Genomic DNA, 25307 nt, shown 5'->3' with positions numbered 1-25307 from the left:
GCCCCCACCCCCACCAGGAATCACAGGCTGCCCGGCAGCCACAGCACCCACCAACTCTTGACAGCATGGAGCCCCGGCAGTTGACCACTAAACCTGGCAGCAAGGCCCAGCTATCTGGAGGAGGCACCACCCCCCGCATCCAGGCAGGCAAACATCAATCCAACAGATGGCTCTGACAAAGCTGTGTTCACTCCCCCATGCCCTCTGAGCCTTCCTTTTCCACTACCAGGACTCAGGCATATTAGGGACATTGAGGGGCGCCTCACGCGAATGGAAGAGTGGCAGCAGGCCATGCACAGCCTCATCACACAGTACCTCACTGAGGCGCAAGTCAAACGGCAGACAATGCAGGACTCTATGCGAATCATGGGCCGGATGCTCGGCAGGGCCACAGAGGGCGCCTACCACCTTGCGAGGCGTGTGCAGGAGGGGAATGGGGTGATATTGAGCATGTCAGTGTCCATCAACAGGTTGGTGACTGCCATTTCTGAACAACGGCACATAATCACTCCGCTCCCCCAATCCTCTAGCTCGACTCTGACTAGTTTGGTGTAAAGTAGCCCCTTGCGAGGGTCGCAGCGACTGAGCTGGCCAACAGAGGCTCACCCACATCCTCAGCAAAGGGCCCGTAAATAGGCCAACTCACTCCTGCAAGTGTCGATGGAGTAGTTTGGAAGGGGTAGTGGGGTTAGTGGGAGAGGGGGTGTTGGGGTATTGGGTGTGTTAGGGAGAATTCTCTTATAAGGCTAATTTCCCAAACCTAGTGAGTCCCCCAGTAGCTTTGCTGGATTTGTGGGGTTTGTTTTTTTCTCCTGCTAAGAGTGAGACTCTTTTCCTCCCACTCTTAGGCATGATTTGAGGTATGTCTTTGACTTGTTATCTGCTTATGGGCTATGGGGTTTTCTTTTTACTCCATTGGGAATCATCTGTTTTTGGTATTTGTGTTACACAGCACCCTCAGTGCAGTAACACAGGGGTGTCATAGTGACCCCCAAACATAGACTCCATACCCTGGGACTGACTACTGTCTCTCAGGGCATGTAAAGTCACCATTGACTTTACTAGTCCAAAATTGTGAACAGAACCAGTACAAACCATCATATTGTGGAAGTACTGGATTACTGGGTTAATTAGATTGCCCCTTGGTCTGTTTCCAAGGGGGCACTGTCCAGTCCCCCCTTGTCGAGTTTCTGGCTGGTGGCAGTGGTTACCACACAAAATATTCCACCGGAATATTTCCTATGGGATTTTCCCATTGATTTTAAACGCACCACTTTTTGGTGCAATGTTAAAGATACCGCCGGTTTATTTATTTAATATTAAATCAACGGTTGGGTCTTTTTGCCAGAACTCTTTTCTAAAATGGTGTTTGTGTCCGTCTCTGTAACTCTGACCAAGGTCGAGCCCTTTGTTCCGCTTTTTGGCGGGCTTCTCCACAGAAGCCCTCCAAATGGTGCCACTCTGTCTGGGTTGCACAGGATGTGTGGGGAGGGGAATTGGCACGCGGACTGCGTTGCCTTAGCAGCAAAAGTCGCACTCTATTCTGATTGGCCCAGTGGTGAGTCGCCGGCTCACCAATTAGCATGTTTGAGTGACAGCCAGGCTGTTGAATGGGGGGTTTTCTGCATAAAAGCAGGGCTTTTGGGACTGGAACTTCAGAAGTCGCCACAGGACCTAAGAATTCGAAGAGGGAAGAAGCTGAGCCATCTGCAATGACAACACCACCGGTGGAGCCCTGCTGCAACAAACTCACCATTTTCCCAACGACAAGAGAAGATCTTCTGCTGGACAAGTCTTCTTCCTTTGAGCTGGTGGGATCAACCAGTTCGCCCCTTTCGCCTTCCAAAGACGTCTCTTGGTCGAATCGCCCGTGCCAAGCACCCCGGCGGCTGGATAGCCAAGCTTCACCACTTTGACCGTGAATAAAAGGAACGCACCTTTTAACCGACGAACTCCGCGGCTGGTTTCCTCCCTGTGCAGTGCCTCGACTCCAATTTTACACCTCGACGAGATCGTCTCTTCCCCTGGTCGAAACAACAAACCGCAACCACTGCCAGGATCAACTGCCACCGCCGGAGCTTCCTCTCTCTTTAAGGTACTGTGTTCTGCCTGGCCTCCCTTTCCACGGATTGCTAAAGGTGACCCATAAATCCTTGGCTTTCTAACTGGGCTGGCCCCAGACCTTCTAACTTTGCTTCTTGAATCACCCCAACCTCTTTTGAGCATTCTGCAAAGACATTTAGTGCATTTTAAACTGTGTGATCTTGGGCACATTTCACTTTGCTCCATTTAAAGTGGGCCTGGCCTATGAACTTTGGCTCTGCAGTGTAAACTGCCTTTACCCCCTTGCTTTGAACTTCTAAAAGTGTTGGGAACTGTTTTATTTTTATGCCCTGCCTTTTTGTCTCCCTTTAACTTAACTATTGGAGTGCCATCTAGGTTACGCGCTCACATCTGTTTTAACAAATAGCGGTGTTTTAACCCTGACTTGCCTAATAGTTATCAAGGGAGGTGTTTATACTTTACCTGACTGTGTTTTAACTTGCTTATGACTTAGAGTGCTAGTGTGTTGCCTAAAGTGTGCTTTAAATACATAATGATATACTTTTGATACAAAGCACTGGTCAGTGTTTGTTTGATCTACTGTGTTTTTGGCCCTATTGTGTATACACTATATACACAATAGGGCCAAAAACACAGTAGATTGTTCTTTCTCCAGAATCTCTCCAGTTTCTGTTTTTCCTTTTTTAAGTGAGTTAGTCTGGGGATGTAACTGATGGCCAGCTATTAAGCCACAGTGACATTATCACTCCCTACACTATTACTTCTCTGGTTGAGGGGCTTTCCTGGTCTGAAGAATCAATTGTCATCGTCTGTGTCTCTTGAACCTAGACATGCATTAGTGAAGGCAATAGTCTTCTTTGCGTAATCCCTTCCCCATTAGTGAATAATCAAGGTACTCAAGTGTGTGCAGGTGTAAGAAAGCCTTCAATAATCTGTTATTTGCATGTCTATTTGTCTCCTGCTTTACAGCCACAGGCACATAGGGAAAGGGAAAGAACAAAGAAGGTCTTAGAACAGTAGTTGAAATCTACTTATTTATCTATGGAAGTTTCACCTTCCTTTTTGCAAGCAAGCTTCCCATCCACAGTGTCTTCACCATCATATTCCACACGGGGTATCAAGCAAGCTTACCATCCACAGTGTCTTCACCATCATATTCCACACGGGGTATCAAGCAAGCTTACCATCCACAGTGTCTTCACCATCATATTCCACACGGGGTATCAAGCAAGCTTCCCATCCACAGTGTCTTCACCATCATATTCCACACGGGCTATCAAGCAAGCTTACCATCCACAGTGTCTTCACCATCATATTCCACACGGGGTATCAAGCAAGCTTACCATCCACAGTGTCTTCACCATCATATTCCACACGGGGTATCAAGCAAGCTTCCCATCCACAGTGTCTTCACCATCATATTCCACACGGGGTATCAAGCAAGCTTCCCATCCACAGTGTCTTCAACATCATATTCCACACGGGGTATCAAGCAAGCTTACCATCCACAGTGTCTTCACCATCATATTCCACACGGGCTATCAAGCAAGCTTACCATCCACAGTGTCTTCACCATCATATTCCACACGGGCTATCAAGCAAGCTTACCATCCACAGTGTCTTCACCATCATATTCCACACGGGGTATCAAGCAAGCTTCCCATCCACAGTGTCTTCACCATCATATTCCACACGGGCTATCAAGCAAGCTTACCATCCACAGTGTCTTCACCATCATATTCCACACGGGCTATCAAGCAAGCTTACCATCCACAGTGTCTTCAACATCATATTCCACACGGGCTATCAAGCAAGCTTCCCATCCACAGTGTCTTCACCATCATATTCCACACGGGGTATCAAGCAAGCTTCCCATCCACAGTGTCTTCACCATCATATTCCACACGGGGTAACAAGCAAGCTTCCCATCCACAGTGTCTTCACCATCATATTCCACACGGGGTATCAAGCAAGCTTCCCATCCACAGTGTCTTCACCATCATATTCCACACGGGGTATCAAGCAAGCTTACCATCCACAGTGTCTTCACCATCATATTCCACACGGGGTATCAAGCAAGCTTACCATCCACAGTGTCTTCACCATCATATTCCACACGGGCTATCAAGCAAGCTTACCATCCACAGTGTCTTCAAGATCATATTCCACACGGGGTATCAAGCAAGCTTACCATCCACAGTGTCTTCACCATCATATTCCACACGGGGTATCAAGCAAGCTTCCCATCCACAGTGTCTTCACCATCATATTCCACACGGGGTATCAAGCAAGCTTCCCATCCACAGTGCCTTCACCATCATATTCCACACGGGGTATCAAGCAAGTTTACCATCCACAGTGCCTTCAACATCATATTCCACACGGGGTATCAAGCAAGCTTACCATCCACAGTGCCTTCACCATCATATTCCACACGGGGTATCAAGCAAGCTTACCATCCACAGTGTCTTCACCATCATATTCCACACGGGCTATCAAGCAAGCTTACCATCCACAGTGTCTTCAAGATCATATTCCACACGGGGTATCAAGCAAGCTTACCATCCACAGTGTCTTCACCATCATATTCCACACGGGGTGTCAAGCAAGCTTCCCATCCACAGTGTCTTCACCATCATATTCCACACGGGGTGTCAAGCAAGCTTCCCATCCACAGTGCCTTCACCATCATATTCCACACGGGGTATCAAGCAAGCTTACCATCCACAGTGCCTTCAACATCATATTCCACACGGGGTATCAAGCAAGCTTACCATCCACAGTGCCTTCACCATCATATTCCACACGGGGTATCAAGCAAGCTTACCATCCACAGTGCCTTCACCATCATATTCCACACGGGCTATCAAGCAAGCTTACCATCCACAGTGTCTTCAACATCATATTCCACACGGGGTATCAATCAAGCTTACCATCCACAGTGTCTTCACCATCATATTCCACACGGGGTATCAAGCAAGCTTCCCATCCACAGTGTCTTCACCATCATATTCCACACGGGGTATCAAGCAAGCTTACCATCCACAGTGTCTTCACCATCATATTCCACACGGGCTATCAAGCAAGCTTACCATCCACAGTGTCTTCACCATCATATTCCACACGGGGTATCAAGCAAGCTTACCATCATATTCCACACGGGGTATCAAGCAAGCTTACCATCCACAGTGTCTTCACCATCATATTCCACACGGGCTATCAAGCAAGCTTACCATCCACAGTGTCTTCACCATCATATTCCACACGGGGTATCAAGCAAGCTTACCATCCACAGTGTCTTCACCATCATATTCCACACGGGGTATCAAGCAAGCTTACCATCCACAGTGTCTTCACCATCATATTCCACACGGGCTATCAAGCAAGCTTACCATCCACAGTGTCTTCAAGATCATATTCCACACGGGGTATCAAGCAAGCTTACCATCCACAGTGTCTTCACCATCATATTCTTACCATCCACAGTGTCTTCACCATCATATTCCACACGGGCTATCAAGCAAGCTTACCATCCACAGTGTCTTCACCATCATATTCCACACGGGCTATCAAGCAAGCTTACCATCCACAGTGTCTTCACCATCATATTCCACACGGGCTATCAAGCAAGCTTACCATCCACAGTGTCTTCACCATCATATTTCACACGGGGTATCAAGCAAGCTTACCATCCACAGTGTCTTCACCATCATATTCCACACGGGGTATCAAGCAAGCTTACCATCCACAGTGTCTTCACCATCATATTCCAAACGGGCTATCAAGCAAGCTTCCCATCCACAGTGTCTTCACCATCATATTCCACACGGGCTATCAAGCAAGCTTACCATCCACAGTGTCTTCACCATCATATTCCACACGGGCTATCAAGCAAGCTTACCATCCACAGTGTCTTCACCATCATATTCCACACGGGGTATCAAGCAAGCTTCCCATCCACAGTGTCTTCACCATCATATTCCACACGGGCTATCAAGCAAGCTTCCCATCCACAGTGTCTTCACCATCATATTCCACACGGGGTATCAAGCAAGCTTACCATCCACAGTGTCTTCATCATCATATTCCACACGGGGTATCAAGCAAGCTTCCCATCCACAGTGTCTTCACCATCATATTCCACACGGGGTATCAATCAACAGCTACACCAAGTGCAAATGCAGACCTTTGATCATTCCCAGAAGCCAAAACAATCTATAAAACACATGAAGATATTGAAATGATGCCAGCTCTGGATTTTCAAATGGGCAATAGCGGGTGGCTCAGGCTCCTTGGCTCAACGAATCAATGTCTTATTTTGTGGATCGACCTTAAACCTTAAGCCCTGAAATTAGATTTGACAGAATCTAACAGTATGGGATGATTAAGACCAGGACAGAGATTCAGAAAAGAACCTGTACGCTAATCAGATCATAGCAACAAGATAGATTTGACCAAAATGCAAACCCATTTTCTGTGTTTAGCATTTTGGTAGAACCTCTTGCTTGATGCGCTTAAGTACTATTCTTCTATTGCTTCTGTAATCAGTTAATAGAATGTGCTTGCTGCTTAGGTATACCAGACACTCTACCCAATGTCCACTTAAAATAAGTAAAATTGATAAATGTATAAATTGTCTGCCAACAGGAGCTTTGACACTAGGGGCCTCATCAAGAGTTTGGCGGTAACCCGTAAATGCGGCGGTAACGCTATTACCACTGCATTTAGGGGTCCGCCAAATCACGGGCATGGTGGATTTACCCCCAGCTCTGAGCTGGGGGCAAATCTGCCGCGATGTTGCTGATTTTCGGTTCTATTACCGCCCGTGGTAATACCGCTGGCAGTAATAGCACTGAACATTCCCCCTTGGGCTCAATGGGGAATGGGAAATTCCTGAATGAGCCCAATGGGGAATGGGGCCTTACCGTTCCACCAAACCCGTGATCCGGCACTAATAGCACCGGGGTGTTTGGCGGTAGGGCTAATAGCCCCGGCGGTAATACCGCCGGGGTTAGCGCCCAACTTGTGATGAGGCCCTAGGTCTTTTTCAAGGCATACAATATTTACAGTCCCATGTGTTCAATTGGTGGACTAATTCTCTTGGAATTCCATCAGAGCATTGATATGTGCTGTGTCATTTTAGACTTGATAGTCCTATGAATCATTTCACTGAGTGAGCTTGTAAAACATTTCATTGGAAATAAGGGTCAGTGCATCTTGGCTTCGATATTGAGAGGATGCAATCCACCCCATCTGCGTTCGGCATCTTTGTGGCGTGCTATGATGCAATTTCAAGAAAATTACTCCACCAATTGAAGAGACAGGACAGTAAATATGCCTTGAAAAAGACCTAATGTGGAAACATGTTGGCAGACAATCTGAAATCTCCTAAAAACAGTTGCTTCCCTCCTCCACCAGAACTATCAAGAACAACATTTCCTCTCTCGCTCCTGCCAATTTATGCAACCACTCCTTCACCACTGGCTTCTTCCCACTATCCCTCAGGCCCTCCCTTGTGCACCCTCTCCTAAAAAAGCCATCTGCTGACCCCTCCTGCCCAGCTAACTACCGCCCTATCTCCTCTAACCCCTTCCTGAGAAAACTTTTGGAGACGTAGGTCATCGCCCAACTGACCCACCACACTGAATTTGTTGGCTGTCTCATGACCACCGGTCTGGCTTCAGAGCATCCAGAGGCACGGAAACAGCTCTCCTGACCACTTGTGATGACCTGCTCTCAAACCTCGATTCCAACTCTCCTTATGGTATCAGGTATTAATATCGCCACATATATGGTCGCCGTAAATAATATTGCTGCGAAAATGTTGTGGCGATATTATTTGGGTGACCATATATGTGTCGATAGGGGCAAAAAAAAATATTTTTTTAAAAAACAAAAAAAAAAATATTTTTTTTTTTAAAAAACAAAAAAAAAAAAATTGAGGGTTGCAGGGGTGTCCCCCGCATGTTCCATGCAATAATGTCGCCACAAAAAACGACAATTTTTCGGCGTTATTTTTGTATGGCAATATTTTTGTGGCGACATTATTACATGGAACCCTCCTTACGTTCTTATCCTCCTTGATTTGTTCTCTGCCTTTGACATGGTCAATCATGCCATCCTCATAAAGCAGCTGCGTGATTCCCTTGGTATCATTGATCTGGCACTGGATTACCCGACCCCCTTCCTATCAAATCGACCTTCCCAGGTGCGACTGGGCCCTTTCCTCTCCTCCACCTCACTGTCTACCTGCGGCATCCCTCAGGGCTCTATCATATCGCCGTGGCCCTTCAATGTCTACCTTGCCCCTCTGGTCCACTTGATCTCCTGCTTCTCTCCTCATTTCCAGTGTTATGCTGATGACACACAGCTCTCCATCAAGCTTCCCTCCACTATCTCCTCTTCTTCCTCCCTCATCCCTGACTGTCTGACCGCTTTTCAGGAATGGTGCACAGCTAATGAATGATCTCTGCCTTAATGCTAGCAAGACTGAGTTCCTTCTCATTGGGACCCCTGGTCCCTGCTTCCCTCCCACTCTCTGGCCACCACCCTTGGGTCCCCTCCCCACAACATCTTGTGAGGCTAAAAAACTTGGTGTCAAGAAGGCCCACTTTCAGCTTCACCTCCTCAGAATGCCTCCAGAGCTCTGGTTCTCTCGAGGCTGGACTAATGCAACACCACTGCCTTTTCCTCAATCTGCCTCTTTCCTCTCTTTGCCCCCTTCACCTAATCCAGAATAGGACTTTGAGACGTATCCTTGGCCTCAAGCCCAGGAGTCGCAACTCTCCAGCCCTAAAATCTCTCCACTGGCACCAGACCCTCTGCATCATACACAAGGCTTTCTGGGGCCTGGTTGCTACAACCAACTCTATATCCCTAAATAGCTCGCTGCTAGAGCCCTTCGGCCCTCTAGCTCCAACTCTCTGCAGATCAGATGTTTTTCCAAGCAGAGAGTGTGGGGTAGATCGCTCTCTTCGGCAGGTGCCTCCCTCTGGAATGGGTTCCCTGCTCCTCTCAGGCTTGAGCCAGGCCTCCTTAAGTTAAAGAAGCTTCTCAACACCCTGCTACTTCCTTCCCACTCGCCCCCCTGCTAATGCCCACATCTGCTACAGTGACTGGCGGCCTGGTCCCTTACGAGTCCTACAGGGCACCAGGCACTCTTTGACCAGTCTATACCAGCACCCCCCCCCCCTAACCAGCACTGCCCTTGCAGGGCTCCTTCCCTGACTAGCCTGGGGGTTGGCATCCCTTCCCGAGTCTGGTCCACCGCCGTCCTCTCACTTGGACGGTGACCTGTCCACAGCATCCCCTGGCACTTGCCCCCTGGGCTCCCCCCAGCACTTACCTAGCTCCTAGGCCCTGTCTTCCTTCTTCTCATCCCCCTGTATTTTTATGCCCCTCCCCTGGCTGTCTCCTATCCCCCACACCCTCTGCACGTCTTGTTACTGCACTTGCATGATCCAAATGCCACAAGACCTAGTTGGACCGCTATTATTGTTTATCTCCCCTGTTCCCCCATCACCCTTTTTTCGTCTTGTGAGGCCTGGAAAAACTATTTTGCTGTATAGTGCGCCTTATAAATATTCAATATAAAAGAAATGTCCGACAATTTGAAATAAAGATATTATCCAATTTGTAACAGAAGCCGACGATAAGTAAAAAAATCACAGATATCTGAAATAGACGACTATATAAGATTGTTTTTTTTGGTATACATTTATCAATTTTCTTTGTTTGACCAAAATCCTACAGTGACAATCAAAATAATGTTAGCTTTGAAAAAACATTCTAGGTTAAAGGAAGTGCCAGCTCCTCCAATCACTACTAAGAATGAAATATGCAGTTACTTAGTAAATACTGCATGCCATCCTCTAGACCTCTAGCCAACCAGAAACCAGGGTGAGTGCAGGAGAAAGACCTTTTTCTGTCAAGGTGTTCTGCAGATCTGGAAGAAGCTGCTGTAAGTAGACATGCCTTCATATGCTCTTTATATGAATGCCAGCCTCAAGGCTTTGAGCCAATCAGAAAACAAGAGTAAATGCAGGAGAAGTATCACATTCCATCAGGTGTCCTGCAGATCTGCAAGAAGCTGGATCAAATGGACATGCCCATCGAGGCAATTTGTCCCTTTTGCCCAAGGGGGAGACTCTTCCTGTGAGGCTACGCAGGTGAGCCTGCTCCGCAATAACCTCCCTAGGGGTAGAGGCAAGTGGGAACTCACTGTGAGAGACTCCCCCTCTGGGGATAAGGACTCTCGTTCCCATAAGGAACTCCCTCAGGCCGCACATGTTGTGGCTTACATTAGATGTTTTGATATACCAAATCTGGGGAGTTACCAGGACTGTGACGAAGAAACCGCAATAACAGAGTATCAGTCTTGGGGTGACGAAACTCATAATAGATATGGTGCTCTTATGGAAACAAATCATGTCTCTTTAAATCAGAAAGTCCCATCCACTGAGACGAGAGAGTGGATAAAGTTGCACTCAGAGAGAGGTGCAAGAGAACAATATGAGAGAGAGAACCACGTATGCAAGCCGGGGTTAGGCACCTCGCTGCGTCGTCCTGACAGAGAAGAAAATTAGGAAGCCTGTGAGTTTTGAACTCGCCCAGCATTAAAGAACAGTACGCTGGAGTTGCAGTGTACCCCTAAACACGAGAACGCACAAGGGCAGGAGCCCAATAAGAGGTGGTGGCGAGACCACGAGAGGCAGTTCATGGTGGACCAAGGATCCAGCAACTTTGCTGGTACCACCAATCAGAGAAGCCTTTGGGGTGTTCAGTCATGCAAGAGGGGGCCGGGACACTGCGATAGAGACAAGGGGAAAGCACAACGAGAGAGATGCCAGGGAGAAGAGGGCATCGGCAAGCAGTGAACCAAAAGAAGGCTTCCAATGAAGAAGGCTCCTGAAGATGTTCTCCTGTCAAAACGAAGGTACCAGGGAGAATGGGAAACCGAGAAGACTTAGGGAGATCATTATATTACACAGTTAACTCGTCCCAGTGACAAATATGAAATGCAGTTAAATGTGAACCAAAGAAGATTTACATATTGTGATTCTAGAGAAAATACTGTTGAACACTGCAATTAAAGTACAACAAAGTTCAGAGAGCTGCAACCAAGAAATGAGAATTAATAAGAGATCCCCAAGAAGGATCTCCAAAGAGCAGAGAACCCCCAATAGCCCAATTAAGGAATTAAAGAGCTTAATCCAAGAAGTCACAAGAGACTATTTGTTGATTATGTATTAAAGAGAGCTTAGCAATCCAACCAAGGTAGTCAATAATTCTGGCCCAAGAAATCAAGAAAGACTGTTGGAACTAAAGACTGGTGAAAGAAGTATCGGAAGGAGAAGGGAGTCATTCTACTGCCTGAAATTTGGGACTCTACTTTGACTCTGCTCTATCTTTTAAACATCACATTTCTATCTCTTCTCGTGGTTGCTGCTATCATCTATTCAATATTTGCAAAGTTCGCTCTTTCTTGACTTTTGATGCAACTTTGCTACTGAGATCCTCTTTAATTTTCTCACGTTTCTTCTACTGTTCCACCACACCTTTTGACCTCCCAACCTCTCGACTTGCCCCCTTTTAATCTGTCTTCAATGCCTCTATTTGTGTACTTTTCAATTTGACTTACATGTGACTCTATTTCCTCTATTCTTGTCACTCTTGGTTGGCTTCCCTTCTATGCTCAACTTTCTATCCCTTTTCTTTAAATCTCTCTACGGTCTTACCCCGTATTACCCCTCCTCACTTGTTTCATCCGGTACTCCCTCCCGCTGTCTTCGCTCTAGCTCTCAGTTTCGTCTTGTAGTACGAGCCCCCCCTCCATGTGCCCCGTCACGCTTTTGCACATTCGCTCACCTTGCTCCTAAGCACTGGAATGCTCTTCCTCTTTCTCTACGCTCTCTCACTGTTTATTCCCTGTTTCGCAAATCATTGAGCTCTCATCTGATCCAGCAGGGTTGATCTTAGGCTTCACTTGTCCTTTGTTCATTGTGTAATATTGTACCATGTTTCATATTGTTGCCATGTACAGTGCTTTGGATTATGTCGCTATATAAGTCCCAAATAAATACAAATACAAATTCTCCTGACTTGAGTTTGGTCTTTTTAATAGTGGTAGGGTCAGTAAGGATAGTTTCGGACAGCGGACGTAGTCCTGTTGGACATTTCATGACTGACTTACGAGCACCTTATTTAATAACATAGGCAGGGAACACCTATAGTGTTAGGGAAAGACAGGTGTTATCCTTTTATTTTAATAAAACGCTTGGTATTATGGCCTCAGTGAGTCTGTGTCCTTCTGACTCGCCACACCTCATACGCATCCCATCCTCGAGACCGCTAGCCAATCAGAAAACAAGGGGGAACGCACTTTCTGTCAGATGTTCTGCAGATCTGGAAGAAGCTGCTGGGAGTGGGCATACCCTCATATGCATCCCAATTCCAAAACCTCGAGCCAATCAGCAAATCAGAGCGCATGACGGGAGAAAGATCTGGAAGAAGCTGCTGGGAGTGGGCATGCCCTCATATGCTCTTTCATTACCAGGTACCTTGTCCCTTTCCCTAACTCGGATCAGCATTGGCAGAGGGAATAAGTCTAAAGCCTGCGGGAACCATCTGCCCTGTTGCCGGCCTAGCAGTGCCCTTTGACCAACTCATAGTAATAGCCACAAAATCCAGGCGATAAAACATGATAAATCCGTCGCTCATCACAGCCCAGAACTGGGTTAATCGACATTGCCTCAGATCGACCAGATTTAGACAAGAGCCGTTTGTCTGGTAGGGTATAGCTGTCATGGGTCTGATATGGTATAGCTGCCATTGGGCCTCACCACGAGATGGGTGGCAGCCCTTAAATGAGGCGGTAAAGTATTATCGCTGCATTTAAGGGCTGGCCCTATCATAATCTGGTTTATTTACCCCCAGCTTTGAGCTGGGGGTAAATGTGCCGAAAATAATTCCCATTTTCGGCGCAATTACCGCCAGTGGTATTACCACACAGTAATTGCACCGAAAATTCCACATTGGGTCCATGGGGAATGGGGATTAACAGTTAGCGCCCAACCCGTGATCTGGCAGTAATACCGCCAGATCGGTGGGCGCTAACGCTAATATAGTTGGGCGGTATCCAGTCGGGATACCGCCCAACTCATGATCAGGCCCATTGAAATGGTAGCGAAGGATGAAAATCTACCAATGTGTCTTTTGCCTGAGGACTGATGTTTGCATGGTGGCCCCCAGCGTCATGGGCACACCCCAGGCATTGCACATGACCTGGCGAAATGCACTATACCAGGTTTTATGGAAACCCACCAGTTTCTGGGTTTCTGGTGCTTCAAAAGGTTTTCCTCTCTCTTCGGCTGGCCCTGCCCCCCACAATAGACATATCAAGAGCCAACATCCTAAATACTGCGCATGCTCCGAAGTAGGAGCTAGTGCTAATAGCATGGGTGTCGGTATTTCTGAGGGGCTGATATAGAGATACTGGCAGCAGGTCAGGACAGCCCAGGCTGTTCAATCTATCGCATCTTAGGGTGTATTATACCACAGGCCCCACTAAAATTCAGTCAAAGATTGCTCCTTTGTTTTGCGGCGATTTCTTAAAAAGTGCAAGACTTTGAATAAACTTAAACAGCTTCATTGTTCATCGTGGTTGTTGGGTGTTCTGGAGATGTAATGCCTGTCTCTTGAAAAGCCAGGGTTCTTACTTTCGCCCTTAAATCTTGTCAGGAGTGGGGTTCAGGATCCACTGCTCTCTCAGTGTTAATTCTCTCTCTCTCTCTCTCTCTCTCTCTCTCTCTCTCTCTCTCTCTCTCTCTCTCTCTCATTTGGCAGAGAGCTACGCTTTCTCCGTGCCACCTCGATGTGGGATGTGCACTTTACAGCACGTGTTAGGGGGAGGGGCACTTTGCACTACCCCTCAGGTAGAGACGCAAGTTACGCCAGGTGTCATGCAAAGGGGCGAATGCGTGGTGGAAGAGTGAGAGAGAGAGGCTTTTCCAGAGACAGAGTGAGAAAGTGCAATGGGAGCTGTCTGCGTAGACCAGGGGGGCAAATCAAGGAAGAAATCAGGTTGGGTTGACCTTGTTGGGCCTTTAAATGCTGTGTCATGGCTGCTGATGTTCCGTTATGCCTTTAAGGCCTGGTCATGCCTTTAACACGCCTTGCGATACCCTTTAGGACTTGCTATATGCGGCTTTGTTGTTTGCGGCCCACACTAACCTGCTCAGCATTGTCCTTCCTACGCGATGTTCTGCTGCTCCCAGCTATCCATCCCGCAGGGATTCTGCTGGCTGGGATTTGCTCCCTTGCATCCTGCTGTGTTTTTGCCCCCATCTTCCGTGTCCCTATGCTGATTTTCCGCTGGAGTAATTTCACTCCATTGTTAACTTGGTACCCACTGCTGCCTGCTCATGTGTGTCTTCCCCCAATCTGGTTTCGGACCACGCGCTGCACACTGTCCATTGCTTGGAACATCAGCAAATTATCTAGTGACAATTACCCTATCAGGTCTGCATGGCTACAAGGATGTTGGCGCAGTCCTACCAGATGCCTCTAGGGGCCTCAACTGACTGATCCACACGATAATATGCTCAAACTCTACGTTCCAACACACAATATGCAGACCAACTAATTCTCCCATGCATGGCATTTGAACACATCTCCACAACATGCATATCACTCATTCTCCCATGCATGGCATTTGAACACGTCTCGTCTCCACAATATGCAGACCAACTCATTCTCCCATGCATGGCATTTGAACACATCTCCACAACATGCATATCACTCATTCTCCCATGCATGGCATTTGAACACGTCTCGTCTCCATAATATGCAGACCAACTCATTCTCCCATGCATGGCATTTGAACACATCTCCGCAACATGCATATCACTCATTCTCCCATGCATGGCATTTGAACACGTCTCGTCTCCACAATATGCAGACCAACTCATTCTCCCATGCATGGCATTTGAACACATCTCCACAACATGCATATCACTCATTCTCCCATGCATGGCATTTGAACACGTCTCGTCTCCATAATATGCAGACCAACTCATTCTCCCATGCATGGCATTTGAACACATCTCCGCAACATGCATATCACTTATTCTCCCATGCATGGCATTTGAACACGTCTCGTCTCCACAATATGCAGACCAACTCATTCTCCCATGCATGGCATTTGAACACGACTCCACAATATGCAGATCAACTAATTCTCCCATGCATGGCATTTGAACACGTCTCGTCTCCACAATATGCAGACCAACACATTCTCCCATGCATGGCATTTGAACACATCTCCACAACATGCATACCACTCCTTCTCCCATGCATGGCATTTGAACACGTCTCGTCTCCACAATATGCAGACCAACTCATTCTCCCATGCATGGCATTTGAACACGTCTCCACAATATGCAGATCAACTAATTATCCCATGCATGGCATTTGAACACGTCTCGTCTCCACAATATGCAGACCAACTCATTCTCCCATGCATGTCATTTGAACACATCTCCACAACATGCATACCACTCATTCTCCCATGCATGGCATTTGAACACGTCTCGTCTCCACAATATGCAGACCAACTCATTCTCCCATGCATGGCATTTGAACACGTCTCCACAATATGCAGATCAACTAATTCTCCCATGCATGGCATTTGAACACGTCTCGTCTCCACAATATGCAGACCAACTCATTCTCCCATGCATGGCATTTGAACACGTCTCGTCTCCACAATATGCAGACCAACTCATTCTCCCATGCATGGCATTTGAACACGTCTCCACAATATGCAGATCAACTAATTCTCCCATGCATGGCATTTGAACATGTCTCGTCTCCACAATATGCAGACCAACTCATTCTCCCATGCATGGCATTTGAACATGTCTCCACAATATGCAGACCAAATCATTCTCCCATGCATGGCATTTGAACACGTCTCCACAATATGCAGATCAACTCATTCTCCCATGCATGGCATTTGAACACATCTCCACAACATGCATACCACTCATTCTCCCATGCATGGCATTTGAACACGTCTCGTCTCCACAATATGCAGACCAACTCATTCTCCCATGCATGGCATTTGAACACGTCTCCACAATATGCAGATCAACTAATTCTCCCATGCATGGCATTTGAAAACGTCTCGTCTCCACAATATGCAGACCAACTCATTCTCCCATGCATGGCATTTGAACACATCTCCACAACATGCATACCACTCATTCTCCCATGCATGGCATTTGAACACGTCTCGTCTCCACAATATGCAGAACAACTCATTCTCCCATGCATGGCATTTGAACACGTCTCCACAATATGCAGATCAACTAATTCTCCCATGCATGGCATTTGAACACGTCTCGTCTCCACAATATGCAGACCAACTCATTCTCCCATGCATGTCATTTGAACACATCTCCACAACATGCATACCACTCATTCTCCCATGCATGGCATTTGAACACGTCTCGTCTCCACAATATACAGACCAACTCATTCTCCCATGCATGGCATTTGAACACGTCTCCACAATATGCAGATCAACTAATTCTCCCATGCATGGCATTTGAACACGTCTCGTCTCCACAATATGCAGACCAACTCATTCTCCCATGCATGGCATTTGAACACGTCTCCACAATATGCAGACCAAATCATTCTCCCATGCATGGCATTTGAACACGTCTCCACAATATGCAGACCAACTCATTCTCCCATGCATGTCATTTGAACACATCTCCACAACATGCATACCACTCATTCTCCCATGCATGGCATTTGAACACGTCTCGTCTCCACAATATGCAAACCAACTCATTCTCCCATGCATGGCATTTGAACACGTCTCCACAATATGCAGATCAACTAATTCTCCCATGCATGGCATTTGAACACGTCTCGTCTCCACAATATGCAGACCAACTCATTCTCCCATGCATGGCATTTGAACACGTCTCCACAATATGCAGACCAAATCATTCTCCCATGCATGGCATTTGAACACGTCTCCACAATATGCAGACCAACTCATTCTCCCATGCATGGCATTTGAACACGTCTCCACAATATGCAGACCAACTCATTCTCCCATGCATGGCATTTGAACACGTCTTTCTCCACAATATGCAGACCAACTAATTCTCCCATGCATGGCATTTGATCATGTGTCCAAACAGACAGCACGCCTCTGAATGCTACCGAAGTGCAGCAAGCTTGGTAAACAAGCGGGCCTGAAGCTAATGGGTTTGTATCTACCCAAAGGGGGTTTGTTCTCAACGAATATTTGTGAGCAACCTAGAGAAGCGAAGGAGCGCAAAACAATGCAGAGCGGCTCAGGGGCTCACCCCCCCAGAAATTTTTTTGAAATAATTGGTTAAAATTGTGCATTTTACAATACACTTACTGTGATAAATTCTGTCAGAAGCCACTCAGTTTATAACCAGCTTTTGTAGGGTAAGGCATGAAAAAATCATTTGATTCCACGTCTGCAACAGTGCACAGAAACATTTCCAGAATGCCTTTGCCCACTATATGCCAGTACAATTAAAACAAATTGTTCATGCTGACTGTGCCCATATATAACCATACTGGCTGCACCAATATATGCTGGTATTCCCACATAAAAACACTCATCATGTTCACTTTGTCCTTAACACCAGTAAAAAATGCAAGGCCACAGTAAGGAAACAGTTTGTGTTTGCTGCACAAATGACTCCCCTCCTCATGTAAGAAAACGCATTATGTTGTCTTTGCCCTTATTGCAAGTAAAAAATGCAATGCCGCATTAAGAAAACTTCCAGGCTGCCAGCCCAGTGTAGAATTAACGCCCCACCCAAACCCCTCATCCACGTAATAACACTCATCAATGTTGCTTTGCCAAAAAAATGCTAAACATGCCATGTTGTCACTGTTATATAACATCCATGATCCAGTGCCCTCTGGGTCCCAGTCTCACATGCACACACTCACAGTTATGCCCATTCACCCACCAGTCTCTCACGCATACAGTTTCTCTCACAAATATTAACACAAGCACACAGAACATTCATACTGCGTTCTCGTGCACAACATTCACACTGCATTCTCAATTACACCCATACTTAACACAGCATTCACACATTCGTATGTGCACTTAAATAGACACACCCTTGGATACATGCATACACACATAAACATTTTGTTTCTTACCTATTTCCTGGACAGCTTCTAACTCAACAGTTCACTCCAGGCCGCTGCTCCCGTGCTGCAAATAGACAGTGTTAGGGAGAATTCTCTGTTAAGGCTTATTTCCCAAACCTAGTGAGTCCCCCAGCAGCTTTGCTGGATTTTTGGGGTTTATTTGTTTCTCCTGCCAAGAGTGAGACTCTGTTTTCTCCCACTCTTGGACATGATTTGAGATATCCTTTGACTTTGAATGTGTTTGATGGGGTATGGGGTCTTTTATTCCATAGGGCTTCATGTGTTTTTGGTATGTGTGTTACACAGCACCCTCAGTGCAGTAACACAGGGGTGTCATATTGACCCCCAAACATAGACTCTGTACCCTGGGACTGACTACTGTCTCCCAGGGCATGTAAAGTCACCATTGGCTTTATTAGTCCTAAATTGTGAACAGAACCAGTCCAAACCATCATATTGTGGGCGTACTGGTAGGGGCAATTCGATTGCCCCTGGGTCTGTTGTTCGAGGGGGCACTGTCCAATCCCCCCTGAGCAAGTTTTGGCTGGTGGCAGTGGATACTACTTTTTATATTCACCCACAAATATATTCCTATTGGTTTTCGCATTGTTCGAGGCTAATACTTTTTAACATAGCCTCAAACATACCGCCGGTTTATTTATTTAATATTAATTCACTGGTTGGTATTTTTTTGCCAGAACTCGGTTCCAAAATGGCGTTTGTGTTCGCTTCTGAGACTCCAACCCAAGTCGAGCCCTTGGTTCCTCTTTTTGGCAGGCTTCTCCACAGAAGCCTCCAAAAGTGGTGCCACTCTGTCTGGGTACCAAAGGGGGCGTGGGAGGGGGTTTAGGCACCCTGGACTGAGTTGCCTCGGCAACTCAAGTCGCACTCTTGTGTGATTGGCCCAGTGGTGAGCCGCCCGGCTCACCACTTAGCATTTTTGAGTGACAGCTAGGATTGATGAATGGGGGTTTTCTGCATAAAAGCAGGGCTTTGGGGACTGGGACTTCAGACGTCGCCACAGGACCAAAGAATCCAAAGAGGGAGAAGCTGAGCCGACCTGCAACGACGACACCACCGGTGGAGCCCTGCTGAACCGACTCACCACTTCTTCCAACGACAGAGGAGATCTTCATCCCGAAGAGTCTTCTTCCTTTGACTGGTGGGGATAACCAGTTTGCCCGCCTTTTCGCCTTCCCGGATCATCTCGTGGCCGCCTTGCCTGTGCCAAGCATCCCGGCAACCAGGATACCACGTTTCCCACTACAGCAAATAAAAGGGTAGTACCTTTTTACCGGAGAACTCCGCGGCTGGTTTCTTCCCTGGCAGTGCAACGACCTTCAGCTTTCCTCCACGTCGAGGCTATCTCTTCCTCTGTACGACACTGCGACTTGCACCCGCTACCAGGAACAACTGCCCCCGCTGGAGGATTCTCTCCACTTTCAAGGTACTGTGCCCGCCTGGCCTCCCTCGCAACAGTCTGTGTGGGGTGTCTCGTAAATCCTCAACTTACCACTTGGGTTGGCTCTAGGCTGGCTAACTGAACTTTTCTGAGCTGAACTGATTCCTTTTTAAACTCCCTGCAAGACTTTCCAAGCCTTTTAAACTGTGTGATCTGGGGCGCATTGGTGTTCTACTCCCTCCAAGCGGGAGCCTGGCCTCTGAACGTTTTGCTCACAAGTAGACTTTGACTTTCCTGCCTTGCTGAGTGCTTCTAAAGTATTGTGTTGTGTGCTGTTCCTAATTTCTGCCTTTCCCTCCCTTTTTCTTAAAACTTATTGGAGTGCCATCTTTAGTTAAGGGCTCACCTCTGTCTGGAAATAAGTGGTGTTAACTAAGACTTGTCTAATAAGGAATAAGGGATGTATATATAATAGTGACTGTGTTTTTGAACTTACTTATAATAATAGTGCTAGAGTGTTTCTAAGTGTGTCTTTAAATAAATAATTATATACTCGATACCAAAAGTTCTGGTCAGTGTTTGCTTGTGCTACTGTATTTTGGTACCTATCTTGTATACTCTATATACTGTCTAACTCTTCTTGAGAGACGTCTGGCTGCTCAGCCACAGCTACCATGTAAATCTGGGTGGTACAGGCTGCTACCAATTGGGTTTACTGCCAACACCTGTAGTCTTAAGCCTTTTGCAGTGGTCCTAAGGGAACTGCACAGGTTTCTGCCTAACTGACAGGAAGCAAGAGGCAGGAAGAGGCTCCTGGTTCCTGACATGTGCAGTGGAGCGGGAGTGCTTCCATCTCACCATCGCCACTCTGGAGCAGGCATTCAAAGATTTTGGGCGGTGCTAGCCCACTCAGGCCCCCCCTGTCTACATCCCTAGACTACTACACCCCTACAATCAAGTTACATACCACAAGCCTGTCAAGCATATCCTCGTACAACAGGAACACAAGGCTCTCCTCTGGAGCCTCGACACAGAACACCTAGAAACAGACCAACATGCACACCTCAAAGTACTCCCAGTCTGAACATATCAACACAACAGCAAAACGCATTGCATTTTCCCCTCTCTCTGGACTGATCAACGTAGCCCTCTTTCTGATCTGCCAGACTGCCTGCAGACCTCTCAAATGGCAGTGGAGCATGGTATAAATCATCCCAGTAATGTAACACAACATAACATCAGGACTCAGGAAAGCAGAACTTTAGAACATACCAGACATATGGACACTTCACACCAGGCCTCAGGTAAAGGGACACTTTAGGCAGTGTTTTAGGAATATTAACAATTTACATCAGGCCACAGGGAAAGGGGCACTCTAGGCCATGAGCACATCAGATGAGCATCTTGCATCAGCCTTAGGGAAAGGGGCTCTTTAGGCCATGCCTTAATTTGATAGGTATTTACATCGGGCTTCAGGGACAGTGGCCCTTTAGACCATGGGCCTCATTACAAGGTTGCCGGTCCGGTAAAATTGATGCCAGTATTACCGTACCAGCATTCTTTACTGGACCGGAGTAGAACGAGTCGCGGTGCCACCGGCATCGGCAAGGACCCACAGTGTCTGGCCACACCGTTGCCGGTATCATTCCTAACAGGCAGCAGCCGTGCCAGTGACACCGGCATGCCGCAATCAAGTCCACATTAAGAGGTGCACGGGCATGCAAATACTAGCACTGACATGCTGTAATAAGGGCACCGCGGAGCAACCATTAAAATGAATCAGGTGTGTGTAAACCTGCTACAGGTGCTCACAATCAGCACAGGTGGAGGCAATAGAGTCTGGCACAGCACAAAAGGAGCACTCCCACACACCACACCCCACCCAACCCCCCTGGACAGGGACACCATCACCACAATAGTGGACCTCATACATGATGACCTGGTGAGCCCAGGGGTTGGACTGGCCTATAGGGAACTCAGGAGATTTCCTGGTGGGCCTCTGCAGCCTGGGCCTCTTTTGTGTGGTAGTTCCAAATTGTCTCATAGGAAAAGCATTGGGCTTGCTGAAAATGTGTCATATGGGGCCACTTTGAACATTATTTCCAGGGCCTCTTTTAGTTCCCAGTCCACCCCTGGGTGATCCTAACCAACATCCCGACAGCCATCCCCCGCTTGCTGATGGTAGTGTCTGTGCTACACTTCCTTGCCACAGGCACTTATCAGCACGCAGTGGGGCAGTTGCATGGTATCTCCCAACCCTGTTTTTCCTGTGTGCTCACTCAGCTGCTAGCAGCACTCCTGTCCCATGCACGCGACCACATCAGCCTGGCATGCCAAATGTGATAGGTGTGCTTGACTGCACACATGTGGAGCTGGTTGTCCAGCATGCTGTGGAGGTAGTATACCGCAACAGAAAGCTGTACCATTCCCTGAATGTCCAGATGGTGTGCGATGCGCGCAGTATAATCACACATTGCTGTGCAAGATTCCCAGGCTCCACACATGACGCCATGGTGCTGCGCAACTCCATGCTGCCCCGCTACATGGAACGACACACTGGACATCTTACATGGCTGTTGGGTGAGTCCAACCACAGGGGCACAAGGTTTTTAAATCGGGGGGGGGTGACCAACAGCATAGGCAACCTGTCTGCTGGTTGGGCCATGAGGGGAATGAATTGGGGGGGGCAACAGCATAGGCAACCTGTCAGCTGGGTGGGCCATGAGGGGAATGAATTGGAGGGGGGCAACACCATAGGCAATAGGCAACCTGTCTGCTGGGCAGACCATGAGGGGAATGAATTGGGGGGGCAACAGCATAGGCAACCTGTCTGCTGGGTGAGGAGCACAAGTGCACACCGCATGCATCAATCCATCATCACCCCTGCTAAAACCTGTCAACATCAGCAGGAATGCATTGAAGAGCTGAGAGAGTGGGTATGGCAATGGAAGGCTAAGTCAGATGAGGAATCAGACCAACCAACCGCATCATTCTCAACCTAAAACCACATGAAACCTCACACATTAAATGGCATGAGACCACACACACAGCGTACGGTGAGTTCTGAATTGTGACTCATGTAAATTCAACAGAATGTGCATGCATGCAGATGTGCAAGGGCTGTACTGCTGTATCTACCTGCAATAAACAGACGCAGTGCTCACACCAGCACATGTATCAGGAACATCCATCTAAAAAAATAAACCACATGTACCACAATGCACCACTCTTCAGTGGCAATGTATGTAATACATGATCTCAGCAAAGCAATTGACGAGACAGGGACAAGAACATCTGCCACACTCAGGGAACTTAGTCACTGCACTCAGTCCACAGGCACACAGCACATCAGTATGCCTGTCATGTTACCTTAAGGGACATCTCCAAGTAGAATCGGTGAAGCATGACAATCAATAACAGAACGGAAATTCCAAGCACCACCAACAAATGATAGAGAGCAGCAGGACACATGCAATTTAGCTTCATTGCACCATGCTAAAACCCTTCAGCCGTGATACATACTACCAATGGAGATCTAACCTGTTCAAATGGGTGAAGGTGTCGATGGACATGTAAACGGACAAATGTATATGTCGAATGCATACTGGGGATGCCACTGTATCCAAACACCCTAGCGGGTGTACTGCAATGTTGATTGGTGAATCTGCTGGACAAACAAACTGGAATAGGGCGCACATTGATTGCAGGCCACAAAATGGGTTGTATTAGTTACGTGTCCCAGCGGAGCTGCCACCACGAGCGTGTATGAACCCTTTCACATACACCAAAGGTAGCAGCTTCAACAGTGTATCGTGCAATGTTGCAGCTGCTTACTTTGCTGTGTATGAAAGTGTTGATACTCACCCGTGTGCTCTGCAGCACTGATGTGTAAGAACTGATATGAAGGCAACAGTAGTTACATTCCAGTGGTTGGATCATTCCTTTTCCAGTAACACTAATTTGTTAAAAGTCTTACGGGCTATTTCTGGAGGTTTAAATAACCACTGCAAAGAATCATTGCAGTTTAAAAATATCTGAGGACAGGACTACCCCCTCGTACACATGAAGTCATATCACAGCAATGCTGCAGAGAACTCAGGATTGTGCGCGTGAAGCCCAAAACAGGCACAATCCTGAAGGTGCACTGTTGTGCACTACAAGGATGCCCAGGCCCACTTGAGAGTACTGGTGGAGCCTGGGCGTCCAGATATTGCCCAGTGATTTGTGCTCCTTAGCACTGTCAGTGCGCCAAGTTCAGAATCTGGCCCTGAAGGGGTATCAATATCTTCATGGACCTGCAGAGCAGCCCGTCCCGGGCGTCATGGTCACACATACCTCGTCGGAGGCCCTTGCTTTGCTCGGGACGTCAACTCGGTCTTCATGGCCTGTAAGGCGCTTTAAGGGCCACGCTGAAGGTCCATGAAGCTAGATTACATGAAGCTACTCTGGCAAATGTGTGTGTTGACACTGCATATGCAGAGTCCATTTCGATTGGTAACACAGTAATGACGAATGAAAACATTTTTGTCTGTTGCACTTGAATTGTGAGAGTGTAGGTTCACTTTGAATAGGACATGTGACAGCAACTGCACCCATCCCCCACCCACCCATGGATGAGCCCTATGTACATTTAGCAGGTACATTGAGAATGACACGTGCCATGTACAGCCATGATTCCCTGTGCTTAGTTGCATTTCATGAGGACCATTGTACAGCCAGTGTCAACATGGAATTGCCCAATAAATCACATGTGACCTTTCTCTTGCTCCCATACAGGTGATACCGGGTATCCCCTGATGGGCTGGCCCATGACCCCCATCAGGCAACCACACAACAGGCATGAAGAGGCCTACAACCGAGCACATGCACGCTCTCGAGTCACCATTGAGCAGACATTTGGCCTGTTGAAGACCCGGTTCCGCTGCCTCAGCAGGTCGTGGGGAGCACTCATCTACAGGCCAGAGAAGGTTGGCAAAATTGTTCTAGTATGTGCCATGCTACACAACATGTGCATCCAGTGCAATGCCCCCGCCCCCTGACATGGACATGATCCCAATTGAGGATTAGGATGAAGGAGATGCTGCAATCCCTCAGCGGCACGATGGCATTGATGGATGTGCAACACGCAGGAACTGATTGACCATTACTTTTGATGGACTGGAGTAAACATGGTACTGGGCATGGCTCACAATGGGCACTGTACATTGTACATGAATAAATTGACACACACTCAAGAAGCAATGTCCAATAATGTGTTTTTTTCGGACACCAAGTGTATTGACTGTAGATGAAATATGTGGAAATAAGAACAATGTAACCAGACACCTCTAGAACGTTTAATTGACCCCAATCGCCCTCCCCACTACCTGCACACCCAATACCCCAACACCCCTCCCCCACTACCCGCACACCCTGTTAGGCAGAATCCTGTGCAGTTCCCTTGGGGAACACTTGAAGAAGATTAAGACTACAGGAGTAAGCCGTAAACCCAATTGGTAGCAGTCTGCACCACCCAGATTTACCTGGTAGCTGTGGCTGAGCAGTCAGACTTCTCTCAAGAAGAGTAGGGCAGTATATAGAGTATACACAATAGGGCCAAAACACAGTAGAGCAAACAAAC

The 25307-nt window shown here is 47.4% G+C and overlaps 1 long non-coding RNA gene across 1 annotated transcript in view; it reads left to right on the top strand.

Annotated features, from left to right (window-relative positions):
• LOC138566017 (uncharacterized) overlaps positions 1–24924 on the top strand; it is a 107047-nt gene extending 82123 nt beyond the window's left edge. Inside the window, exon 2 of the long non-coding RNA XR_011301785.1 lies at positions 24464–24924. This is a non-coding gene — a long non-coding RNA (uncharacterized lncRNA). The remainder of the gene's footprint in view (positions 1–24463) is intronic.
• The last annotated feature ends 383 nt before the right edge of the window (positions 24925–25307 follow it).

The sequence above is a fragment of the Ambystoma mexicanum genome, chromosome 2p (assembly GCF_040938575.1).
Source record: "Ambystoma mexicanum isolate Mex_15411 chromosome 2p, UKY_AmexF1_1, whole genome shotgun sequence".
Classification (NCBI taxonomy): domain Eukaryota; kingdom Metazoa; phylum Chordata; class Amphibia; order Caudata; family Ambystomatidae; genus Ambystoma; species Ambystoma mexicanum.
Note: the sequence above shows the minus strand (reverse complement) of the source record. Positions and strands in the feature narration are given on the sequence as shown.